Raw genomic sequence first — 13289 nt, 5'->3', positions numbered from 1 at the left:
GACACTGCACCAGACAATGAAAATAACCAAGCTCAGACAGGGACCTGATGGGCTGCAGCAGATAGTTAGGAGAGCTGTTGTAAAGCAGCAGTGCTGTGGGGGAGAATCCCTTCACAATTGTAGCCCAGCAATTAGAGCATGAGGAACTTGGTAAAGATTTCTAGTCTAGTCTTTGTTTTAACCAGAAACTTCCTCATAATTGATTTACTTAGCTCTTCTGGGCCTTGGTTTCCTTGTTTGTGAATCTGCAGTTGAGATATCCATCTTCCCGGGGTGATGTAATTAGCTTATGTTTACAAAATGCTTTGTGATACTGCAATGGAAATTAATGAGTACAAGGAGTGCTTTCTATATCTATGAGAATGTAGGGTGCTTTACTTCACCCTAGTTTTGACAGAACACTGGAGTGAAACCAGATCAAGAGGACAATGTAAGTGACTTTTTCAGGCTTTTTATCTGCATGTTCGGTAAAACCGGGGCCTTAATAATTACTGAGCAGCTTGAAAGAGTGGTCTCGATGCCTCTGGGGTTATGGGTACTCAGGAAAAGTTACACAGATCTGGGATGGTCCACAGCAAACAGAAGTCAGTCTCTCTGAGTAGTGTTTGCTCCTTGAAAAAATAATTTTGCTTCTGTGAAAAAACAAGTCCAGAGACAAATCTGCAAACATAATGGCAGGATTAAGTTTCACGTCTCCACTCAGGTAGCTTTCTGAGGAAGACAAAAAATATGGTTTCGCAGTGCTGATGATTTCTGACATGGACTCCAAAGTTCATAATGATTATGAGGTCCTAAACTAAAGTTAATATGCCCTACATGGAACTAATTTCATACATTCGGATGCAATGCTTTTGAATTATACCACATAGAAGTGATCAGAGCAGACTTTGGTCCTCACTCAGATGTTTTATGAAAACACAAATTATGAACTTCTGATCTAGATCAAAATCTAATAAAGTCACCAAGGAATAAAGGTAAGTTAAAGCAGCCACACCTTCAACAGCTGATAAGCAGGACTCTGAGCTGTGAAGGAAGGGTTTTGAGAGAAAGAGCAGCACTGATCCCTTCTGCTGCACTTAACTTCTTTGGGAGGCCAGCCCTGTCTATAGGGCTACCAAGGGCAGCAAAACATTAGAGACAGCTAATAGTCCAATCAAGACTGGTGGGTGATGCCATATTGGAGATCCCTTAGAGTCGCTAGCCCTGCTTCTCTGCATCTTTCTCTCAGATGCTGCTGACACTCCATTGCCGAGAGGATCTGTTTCCCCATATGCATTGATTTGTGATATTAAAAATAGCTCCTTCATGCTTGAAGGCTGAGTGAAGAGAGAGAGGCATTCTTTTGTTCCATCGTCTCTGGAGATTCCCCACAGCCACAGTGCCTTTTCAAACAAGCTCAGAGTAACATGTTAGAAACTTATTCTCACACTAGAAGGAGGCAGTCAACATGGAATATAAATTTGTTTTTAAAAAAACAGAAGATCAAGGTTTAAAGCTTTTGACGCTGCCATTGCGTTACCGTAAAATCTTGATTCCTATCCCCTCTCCTGGGATTCCTGTCCCCTAACTGGGGGACGGCCACCCTGTCACGGGGTGGTAACAGGAGATGGGCACATCAGCTTACTGACTCCCAGCCACTTTCTGCTGTGATTGCTCCCTGTGCTGGCATGTGCCAACAGATGTCCCAGCAACCATGGGTTTGCTCTGCTCCTCCTCCTGCGCAACCCAGCTCTGTCCCCTCATCCAGCATGGACTGAAGTCCCGTTCTTCCACTGCCCCAGCCGCTTCTCCCAGCCGCATCCCAAGCTCTCTATCCAGGCTTTGCTTTTGCACCTCTACCAGCTTCTCTTGGATTTTATTTTATTTTTTTAATTCTAGTTCCCCACCATAATCTGATTCTTTCCCAGGGACTGAGCTTGCAAAATTAGAAGTTGACTTACTTGCCAGAGACCAATTAAAACCCAATTTGGTGTACTTCCTTTACATATATTTTTTAACTGCCTGATTAAAACTTCTCCCTAGTTCTCTTCTTCCTTCGCAGAAACAGGAAAAGCACTCATTAATCTTCCTCCATTGCATTTCCACATTTCTGGAGAATTTTAAATCGACAAATGGGGCCTTTTGACCAGTTCACTTTCCTTTGCAGTATATTTTCTCAGTTTCTTTTTACCTTTGAGACCTTGTGCACTCAAGCTATTTGCAATGTCTACTTTATACTACACTCAGCTCAACTGATTCAGCATTTCAGGCTTCACAGCTCCTTCCCATATCCTGACTCAGGAGGCCAGACCTTAAAACACAGTCCTCAATATTATGAGTTTATGCAGGAATTAACTATGATTTTATATTGTCTCTGGTCTATCCCTGGCTCAGCTTAGTTTCATGTCATCATTCTCATCATGCTCCTTAAAATAACCTTCTTTTTCCATCTGGAAATTAGAACTAACGAGAACAACTTTAAAAAGTGGACTCTGCCTTGACATGAACAATCAGAAGGTCCTCACAACAATTTAGCATCCCAAGCTACGAACCTGCTGGTAAGTCCCCATCCCATCCCAGACAACTAACAACAGGCACAACGCAAGGTTCTGTCTCCTGTACACACTTCGATGATGTGAAACATGGTGTGAACACTTCAACGGAAAGCGAGAGAGCCCCAGTTCTGTTGCATCTGACAGAAGTGACAATGGGGACTTGCAGCTTAGCAAGCCTAGTCTACACAGGAAACTAAAGTAATTCTAAATTAACATGAGTAATTAGCAGCCTTAGATAACATAATTGCTATGCAGAACTTCCCAGTTTTAGTTAGCATTCTGTATTAACTACTATGTAATTATTAAGGCACCATACTCAGCACCAGCAACTTAATTATCTTTAGTATCACTGCAGTCTCAAGCTTGAATGCTGATGATTAATAAAACATAATTATTTACGTTGTAATTGTGGCATTTTAATTAAACTGAAAATGCACTTCGTTTGCTTTTTGCCACGGTGTTAATTTTTTAAATTAAGGTCAAATCTTTTTGTCAAGCATTTTTTTTATCCCTAATTGCAAGTTAGATAGACTGATCTCTTGTCATTTTAAGAAACCATTGTGACTGGTGGTGATAAATGAGTCTTGGGGTAACAAACCAGCCTTATTTCTACAGAGTTATGTAATCCCAGTCCTAATAAACAATGCCTTGATACGTTATTTCTCTAAAGTAACTCCAGTGCACGTAAGCTCCATTTAATTTTCTTTGCAGGGATGAGTTTGTTATTATGTATATTATGAGAATACTTACAAAGTCCCATTGAGACCAAAGAATTTACAGACCAGCAAGACCAAAGGTGAAAGGGGAAATGTTGGCTTATGGAAGTGAAATGATCTCCTCATTGTCACCTAATAAGTCACTGTCAGAGCAAGGAACAGAGTCAAGGCCTCCCAGCTCTTATTTCTGGGCTTTGCCTGCTAGATCTCATCACTCCTCATGTTAGCAAGTTTAGAAATACCAAATGTGTGGAGGCACTTAGCCCTTATTTTCATAACAGGGCTCCTGGCCTCAGTAATAATAAAACTTTTTTTTTTTTTTAATGCGTTTTTGTAACTCCTCTGACTTCAGAGGACTTCTTTCTGATTTACACTAGCACAAGATGGATCAGGTCCAAGATTAATAGCTTTCCTCAGAATGCCCGAGTGCAGTTAAAATTTGGTTATGTAGCGGAAGAATGATTTCCCTGCCATTACCCAGAAAAACTGACTATGAATTTTTAGCAGTAGGACCAAGTTCAGCCGCAGTTTTTGCCCTCTGAGAGACTCATAATGCTTGCCACTGCAAACTTTATAGGTGAGCTTCGGGTTTTTTTATATACAGTCAGAATATAACTTAACTCAAAATGTCAATGTGTTTGCCTTGGGGAGAATAGGAGGGAGAATTATCTAGTCCATTTCAGGGATTATTCTTAGTTGTGCTTGCTGTATTGCCATATCTTCCAAGTTACAGGACTGGAAGCCTGGAGGTGAAATGGCTTAGCACGGGATCAAAAGCCAGGTTTTGGGAGCACAGTGAGAGTGGATTTGTCATGAAGACTGACTGAAAGCCATGCTAGACAGCAAATGAAGACTGGAAAAGATCCAGGGGAAAAAAAAAAATAAAAAAATCTGTCTGCTTAGAAAAGAAATGGGTCATGGAAAGGAGGATGCTTGGGGCTGGTCTGCTTAAAACAGAAGCAAGAAATTAGCAGAATTCTGAAACTAAAGGAGGTTCTGTAGGAAGCATACCTTAAAGGTGAGCAGGGGGAAGAGAAGAAAATGTTATAATTGCAGAGCTGTTTAAATGTGATTTAACCTCTGGCCTGAGCAAATCTAAGACCTATGTGTCTGCTCAGCCTGGTACAAGAGGAAAACAACTGCCTGCCAAGAAAGGGGCAACCTTGCCTGTCTATAGAGATAGTGCAAATATCTCTGGAGCTGTATGTTAAACACTTGATGAAAACTTGAACAGGTGTTTAGCTCTCAGTTTATAGGGAAAAAGAGTCTATGCCCCCTGTGCAGATTTATAAGCATGTGCCCATCATTTCTAGCTTTTACAGTGGTCTGGTAAAAAGGCTAATGCCCAAATCTCTTCCCCATCACTGAGGAAAAAACAAAACAAAACTAAACAAAACAAAAAAACAATGCAAGAGCAGATCAACAGGTAACAAGAAAAACAAGAGCCTTATGTGAGAAAACTCATACAAGTCTTTCCATCCACCTTCAAATTCCCCTTCTACATTTGAAAGTCCTCATTTTTCAAGATGTAAATAGCAGTAATTGCAGGTCTGGATGATCTTCTCATTTGATTCTTCTGTTGTAACTTCTGTGAAGCTGCTGTGGACTTACATAAGCAAAAGAAGAGTCACAAAACCCCTTACTCTAGGGATCACTTGCCTATTGTTTTTGCTGCAGATCTCTTAATCTCTGGAGATTATTCTTCAGTTACTTAAGCATTCTGTCTGAATTTCAAGACATTGTAATAATGAGCAGGGTGAGGACAGGGGATTTGTAGGCATTAAGAGAAGCACTTTCATTTTGTCCTGAAGCAGACATATAAAGTTAGGGATGGCAGCTTGATTCTTGAAGCTATTGGAGGCTTTGGGAATGACAGTACTTGCCAATTTAGTGAGAAGATAACAGAGCTGATTTATGCCAGCTAAGGACTGAGCCAGATTCTCTAGTGCAGCACAGCCGTCATGAAAGCGTCCTACACTATGGCCTCATTAGCTTGGAAAGATGTCAGCTCAGTTCTACTGCTTAGGTAAAACAGAAGGATGCTAAAACTTTTCTCAATCAGATTTATTATACATATTTTCATCTGTATCAGGTGAGCAGTGTGTGACTCTTTCTTTCAGAGATAATCCCTGCCAGAGTAATCCCTATTTCTATCACTTCAAGATTACTTAGCTGCTTTACCCTTTGCATGGGGCTTTACTTTAATGCCCCTGGGAAACTCCAGTTGAGGAACAAGTCTACAACCAGTTTTCAAAGCAGCATCATGACAAAAATATTATACCAATATTCCTGGGTCTGCAGCACCTGCCACTAGGTTTCTAGATGGAGTTTAAAATACTAGGATCAATCTATAAATCCCTAAATTTATGGGATATGATTACCAGAGGGACTGCCTCTTGATTCCTTCGCAACTGTCCTGACGGAGATTTCTAGGGATGTTTCAGTGGGAATTCTCTGAGTATAAATAAAGGAGGTCATAGACAGAATGCCTTTCACGGGGATGGGCTAAGTGCTAGAGATACCTGGACAGAGTCTATATTTTGTAAAAGAAAAAGGAATTGTTTAGAGCAGTTTTACTACAAACTATAAATATCTGTAGTCCATAGGATAGGAATGAACAGGAAGGCATGAGTCTACGCAGCAGCTTTTATGAATTTATATGCATTTAATTCCTGCTACGTGTTTAGGGCTTTGAGGCAAGAAGCAGAGTACTGATTTTCTGGTGCAAAGCAGTTGCACTTAGATTTCCTACCCCAATATACATGAATCCTTGGCTGGCACAACTGCCTCAGCTCCCCCTTAAGTCCCTCTCCCCAGAGAAAACATCGTGGCTTGCCCTGCTACAATTTCTGGGCATTGGCTGCGGTGCTGGGGGCATTCTGCAGCCGTTGTTTGTGGCAGGGTGGCCAAACTGGCCCAGCTATGGTGGAGCATCAAAACCTCGCTTTATTCCTTTCACCTACACTAGGGAGTTTTGAATCTTGCTACACTGAGGAACCATCCTTGAGGATAATAAACAGGGCAAATGGAATGGGGTGTGCAATCAGAACACTTTGTTTGCCTTGTTTAGATTGAAATGTGCAATCTATGTATAATATTGGGTCCAATCCACTTTCACCTGAAAAATCCCCATTTAGCTTCTGTGGCTCTAGATCACTCCTCCTGAAAGGAACAGCCATGGCAAAACTCTTACAAGAAATCCAAGCTAGTTAAATGTTGACAACTGCTGTACAGAATAATAGTATTTTGATAAAGACGACAGAGCTACGGAGGTATTATCTCCATGCAATGAATTATATAGATCTTGAATGCTTTGCATAATTGCTCAATATTTGTCTATTACTTTCATCTAAAGAGCTTTTTATTACGACTACTTGCACCTCCACATGTTGTCTTTCATATAATGTTTGGTATGTAATACACTTCTAATTCTGAAAAACTAAAAAAATTAATTAAAAACATAAATAAATGATCTTATTACATGGCTGAGCATATTCACCTTCCACTTCACAGAGTTTCTTCAGAAGAAGGAGCATTGCAAAAGGTCTCAAGATCCACATTTCATTAAACAAGTAAATACAAAGACAGTCATATAAAATTGCATGGAATATTAAACCACATCTCACTTGAGTATAAACAATATTAGGTTTTGATATAAGCCATTATCAATCAGATGAGTATGCACAGTGCCATTTATTTTATGCCCAATTGCTTTTGCCACGGTTGTTTTCTTCATCAACTCTTTCTTGGTGAATTCAGAGGCAAAATGGAAAAGAAAACAAGCAGCCCCCACCCCCCAACATCACAGTATTTTGCACATGTTTCTTTAATTTAGGGCTTGGGTTTTTTGTTTTCTTTGTTTTATTTAAGTTTAGTTTACTTAGATCTTTCCTACTTTTCATTGATTTATGATTCCTATTGTCATGGCAACACCGAAACTCTGCTCCACCTTTCTTCTCAGTTAGCCTTAATATGAGCCGTTACCACCCTGGGCATTCGGTAGTCCTTTAAGTGTCGTGCAAGTCAGGAGCTGAGTATTCCTGGGCTGGGTTCTCACTGGCAGCACAAACCTAAATGAAGCATAAATCAATGCATTTGCTTCAGAGATTATTGTCTACAAATTCAAGCAGACATTTGGCCCTTTTTTGGCAATACAGCTAGCTGCTGGACAGCACATGAATCATAGAACATCCTGAGTTGAAGGATCCGCAAGGATCATCAAGTCCAACTCCTGGCTCCACAAAGGACCACCCAAAAAACAAACTGTATGTCTGAGAGTGTTTGTCCGAACAGTGAAGTTCAACAAGGCCAAGTGCAAGATCCTGCAGCTGAGCCGGGGCAATCCCAAGCACAAATACATGCTGGGTGGAGATTTGATTGAGAACAGCCCTGATGAAAAGGACTTGGAGGTGCTGCTTGATGTGAAGCTCAACATGAGCTGGCAATGTGCACTTGCAGCCCAGAAAGCCTCCTGTCCCCTGGGCTGCACCAAAAGCAGCGTGGGCAGCAGGGCAAGGGAGGGGATTGTCCTCCTCTGCTCTGCTCTCATGAGGCCCCACCTGGAGCCCTGCATTCAGCTCTGTGGCCCCCTGCACAAGGAGGACGTGGATGAGGACATATTAGAGTGAGTCCAGAGGAGGTTTTATCTCCTGACCTTGTGGTGCCCAAACCTGCACACAGTGCTCAAGGTGAGGCTGCCCCAGCACAGAGCAGAGCAGGACAATCCCTTCCCTCGACTGGCGAGCAGTGCTATGCCTGATGCACACCCTTGTTGCCTGCCAAGTCTGGCTCGTATTCAACTTGCTGCTGACCAGAAGCCCCAAATGTAATAACTGGGGAGTTAAGGAGCCTATCTGGTTTTGGTGGCTTTAATAAATAATCCCTCTGAGTTCTTTACAACTAAATACCAACTCTTCTATTCTTTTTATATAGGCCTGTTTGAATTTCATGGCGTGGTTCCAGAGGACAATCCCCTGTTTGCTGCCTATGCTGGAAGGTAAGTAGTGGATGTTAAGAGGAGGAGAGGATGGCCTCATGCTTAAGGTAATCAATGATACCTTGAGAAACCATATTCTTTCCCTGCCCCTGTGACAGACCTCAGATAGCATGCTGCAAGATAAGAAGTCACATATTTGACATGGGTTCATTAATTACTTCCTACTCCTTAGTATCTGATCAGATGTGCTAAGAACTTGCAGCTAAAATTAGCATCAATGAGAACTATTTAATTTATAATGCCCAACACAAAGTGAATAAACAATTTGCATCTAAATCACTCTGTCTCAATTTCCATCTGGAGAATGAATAAAAATAACAAGAATGCTGCGGGAGAAAACGTATGAAGTACTGGCGTGGTATAGTGATGAGTGCCATGGACAGGAAAACCAAGAGGGAAATTAATAATTGTATTTTTATAAGAATTTGTTTAATATTCAGTAAATACCTGACCTGCTAACCAGTGAGCAATGAGAATAAAATTAACGTTTGTTAGATAAAAGTAAACACTCTTGGACTAAAAGAGGTACAGTCACCTGAAAATAAAATTCGGAACTGAGATTGTGTTGCACTATGATCATCTTAAACTCAGGAACTTCCCAACTTCAAGCTGTCTGGCTTTGCAGCCTTAGTGATGAAACTAGTGCTACTTGCATGAAAAACTGCAAATATGCTGCTGAGTTCAATTCCAAAACATTGTAATTTTAAAAAATAAGGACTCAGCCTCTATGCAGTATGTAAAAAGACTGCATGTATCATCCCAGAACTTACAGCACATAAGCTCTGAATGAATTTTCTTATAACTTACAAGTAAATCTATTAAGTAGATTAAGTGAAATTAATTAAAAATAGAGTCCTACCAGAGATCCATCATCTGTGACTCTTTTGATTTGGACTTGAATTGATTTGGACTTCCTTACAAATAATATAGTTACTTCCAACATTTCAGATAGCAAAAAATTACCAAAATCCCCTCTTTGAAGACATTAAATGGAAGTTAGCAATTGTTATGATTATTTAGGCCAGTGACAAGCTTGAGTCAAGTTAGCATATGTCAGCATCTGGGGAGATCAAGTGAAGGAGTGAAGGAGGGGTCTGAATGTCTCAGTCTGCTCAGGCAAAAGCACCTATAAAACTGTTAGCTGGCATGAGGACTCACAAGGGTAAGAAACTGGCAGTTTAAATGCTGATTTAGCTGAATAGTGGCTCCCAGGAGGACACTGTCATGAGGGAAGAAAAACAAAACCACAGCCTAAGAGACTGGCAGCTACCAATATCCTCATATTCTCTTTTCTGTTTGCCCAGAAGAGATGGGAGTGATGCAGGCTTCCTGAGAGCATGCTGCTGTAGGAAAAACCTAGGTTAAACACCATGTCTGAAATCATTGTCCCAAGAGTGATGTCTAAGTAGTGTCTGTTCTCATGCTGCTGCTCTTTAAGGTGCCTTCAGACAAAAGCATGGTGAACATGACAACCTTTCTAGAAAGACAAAGGGACTCTAGCATACCCTATATATTCCCTGTTTTCTCTTCTTTTTTTCCATAGTACATCCTCCATCTGCAGGTCTTTGGAAACACTCTACCCGCTGTGTCTCAATGCCTCTGTGGCCAAGCTATTGTGTTGAGCAAAGAGATGGACCATGCCATAGTCTGTAATGCTGCAGGGAGACAGCATCCCCATGCCGAGTCTCAGAGGCTGAAGAAAAAGTCCTCTGCATGCTAGGGGTCCAACTCCTGTTAATCAGGAGTAATAAAGAAATAGACTTTGATCTGAGGTAATGTAATGCTGATCTGCATGAATTACATTAAACACGATCACTTTAATATCCATAGTAGGTGCTCTGGGTGACCAGCCTGTTAACAGAACTCAGCTACCACACAGGGTATATTTGCATTTTTTTGTTGTTTCTGGTTTGGGAAAGGTTTTATTTTGGATAAAGTGAACTCATGTAAGGCTTCATATCAACAGCCGCAGGGCAGAAGTAGGGCTGTTCTTCCCATTCATCACCGACTTGTTGGCCACGGGTCTGCCCACAAGCGATGGTGGGATGGGAGAGTTTTACTGACAGGCAACTGGCAGCAGCTATGTTGAAGAGAACAATAATATTCCTATGCTCTGTCAGTTTGACGGCCTACAAGGAAGCCACTTCAGTACCAGTTTATGGATTGGAGCTGAAAATACCTTTTTTTTTTTTGTCATCTAGCAAAAACAGAGGTCTCAGTGCTTGCCTCCTTTCTGCCATGGTAAATAAGCAGGAATAAGTTACAAATGAGGTGAGACATGTATTTACAGACAGGTTCTAATCCACACAGTAAGTCAAAACTCATTTAAGTGGGAACAGTGGCTGTATATGTTCATGGAGAGATTAGAGATGTAAGGTTTAATTCTTCAATTTGTATACAGACACTAAATCAATGGGATTCCTGAGCATGCAAAACTCAGCCAAATCAATTGTCTGTCCTGGGAATTAGATTAGACGCTGTCTGCAAGACAAATTGCTATATGTTGACTGCAACCAAAACCAAGACTTCTGTGAAAGGTGCCTTGAAGACTAAGCCACCTCCTAACTGAAGAATGACAGTTTACATAAGAAAGGCAAAATAATAAAAAAGAATTGTCATTAGGCACCGTATTGATAAAGAGAACGTCTTGCATTATTTGACTGGGATCTTTCCACTCATGCTATAAATGCTATTCTGCTGTCTGTAAATCATGTTAAAAAGTAAGACTTGTTAAAAAGTAAGACTTTCAACGTATTCACATTTTTCATATACATTGTGCAAGCAAGTGCACTGGGCATAGAGGGAAGGTGACTATTTTCAGGCAACCAAAGGAAATTGATCCTTTGGCTACCCCAACTGGCCTCTGTTTACATCCCTTTAAGTAGTCCATCCTCACCGAACCCGAACTCCCATAAAGCAACACCACCACCTACAGCTCAAACACCAGACTCTCCACCATATGCTAACTGCACCTCTGCCTGTCCTGACCTAAAGATGTCATTACACCTAAGAGAAACAGATTTCTTCTTTTGGAAATATGCAGTATCACTTTAATTTTCATTATCCATAGTAAGAGCTTGGTTTGGGAAAAAAAAAAAAAAAAGGCAGCACCTCCACACGATGCTTTTAAAGAAAGATTCTTCTTTATGTCTTCCCCCTGCACTCTGACTTCTGCAGTACTGTACTCTCCAGGAAATGTCTGCATGCCTTGTAAGCAGAACTTTCTAGTTCCAGAGCAATCCAAGTTCTTCATAAATTTGTATTTCTACGGATAAAAAATACCTACATCAGCAATTGGAACTCATGAGCTGAATGTTATGGAGAGAGCCTTCTTTTCCTCCTACTGTAAATGGATACCACAGCATAAAACACAGTTCTACTGCAGTAATTTCCTAGTGGCTATTTCTCATTTCGGTTCTTTGTCCCATGTTGCCAACCTCACTGTGCCTCTGGCAGGCTGAAAGGGATATTTCCCCCCATTTCACAGAGGTGGGTACCAGGCTGCATTGCGCAGTTGAAACCATGGTCTTCACAGTGACAGAGAGAGAAAGCTAAAATCTTGTTGCTTGCAGCTAATGGAAGTTGAAGGGAAGTGAGAAAACCCACAGGTGCTGTTCTGTCCCATGGCCTTGACCCATTCCTCCCCAAAACAGTACAGCCACTTTGTTAGTGGCTTTTCACTTGCTGTCTGCCCTAGAAGGTTGTTAGTGCTTGTTTTGTACCAGTGCAGTTCGGCTCTTACAGGGAACCACAAAATCTTCAATGCAGAGAAGGGCAGCGATTACCCAAATTTATTGTCTGAAACCCTGGCTGCGCCTGTTTATGCACCATGTTTTCTATTGTCACCAGATGTACAGTTATGCAGAATAATGCATACAAATTGTTCTTAAGATGCAGTCCTAAGTCAGTCAGGTAGCTGTTTATAGCTTCGGCACCAAGACAGTGGTTTATAGCTTTGGCATTAGTCCAGTCAAGGAAGCTGAACTGGCCCTGCTCAGGTCTTTTGTAGTGTTGTTGTCTCATAGTTAACCAATTCATGGTCAGAGGATGCTTAAATATTTAAGTATTTCAGGGAACTGTAGGTAAGTGCTGTTAAAATAAAATAAAATAAATAATAATAATAACAATAGTAATAAAGAATAAAACAAGTATGTGTGAATTTACCAGTGGCTATGCTCTAAAAAAAGCCTAAATATTCATTGGACAGAGGATTTTCTTTTGGTGAAAAGGCACAGTAAGCTTAGTAAGCTTTCACTTCAAATAATATGGCTGTGAGGTCTGTGGTACTGATACTAATTTACACCAGCTAAAGAACCGAGCTTGTCTGTGTATATTTCCAGACCCCTACAGTATTCATGCCATGCTGTATATTACACACATACTTAAAGGAGTTGGAACTGACAATAGAAAATGACTGCTGCCAATGCTGAACAGTGATTGACAGTGAGCTATGATTAGACGCAGCCACAGGGATCTGGTGTGCAAACACCTTAGCAAGCAACAGAGAAGACCCAGAAGAATTTTGAAGATGCCATTAGAGGGGGCTCCACAGGTGTAAGCAAAGAGGACCTTATGGCCTCTATGGATTTTAATAGAGTTATTTATTACCTGTATCTCCACTGCACCCATCCTACCCCTGCAGGCTAGAAGAACTCACATGTATGTAATAGAACTTGTCACATGCTTACAGGCTTCAGTGCTGTCAGACAAATGCATTTTGGGGGTGAATCCCAACGTTATTAGCTGCAAAACTTGTCTGCAATCTGAGATGAGGACCCCTGTGCCCCAGCTGTGTTTAGCAGAAAGATTTGACTTTGCCACGTTGACCACTAGAGGGAAGTCACGTACATTTGCACTAGGTGCTTTATGCATAGGAGAATGGAGTAAGGTGTGTAAGATAAAAAAGACCTCTGGTGTACATGGAGGAGGTAACAGACCTCACAAACGTGTGTTGTGCTTTCCAGAACTTAAACCATGCATCAATGTATAGGCAATTATTTGCTACTGTGTGCCTGTGAGATCCAAAATTATTGGCCAGCTAAG

At 41.1% G+C, this 13289-nt stretch overlaps 1 long non-coding RNA gene across 1 annotated transcript; it reads left to right on the top strand.

Annotated features, from left to right (window-relative positions):
• Nucleotides 1-381: 381 nt before the first annotated feature.
• Nucleotides 382-11981, top strand: LOC310900505. Its single transcript, XR_014585166.1, has 4 exons — nt 382-430; nt 2441-2537; nt 8183-8246; nt 9790-11981. It is a non-coding gene; the product is annotated as an uncharacterized lncRNA (long non-coding RNA).
• The last annotated feature ends 1308 nt before the right edge of the window (nt 11982-13289 follow it).

Source organism: Anser anser (assembly GCF_964211835.1).
Source record: "Anser anser genome assembly, chromosome: 5".
Lineage (NCBI taxonomy): Eukaryota > Metazoa > Chordata > Aves > Anseriformes > Anatidae > Anser > Anser anser.
This window is presented reverse-complemented; position numbering and strand designations above follow the sequence as displayed.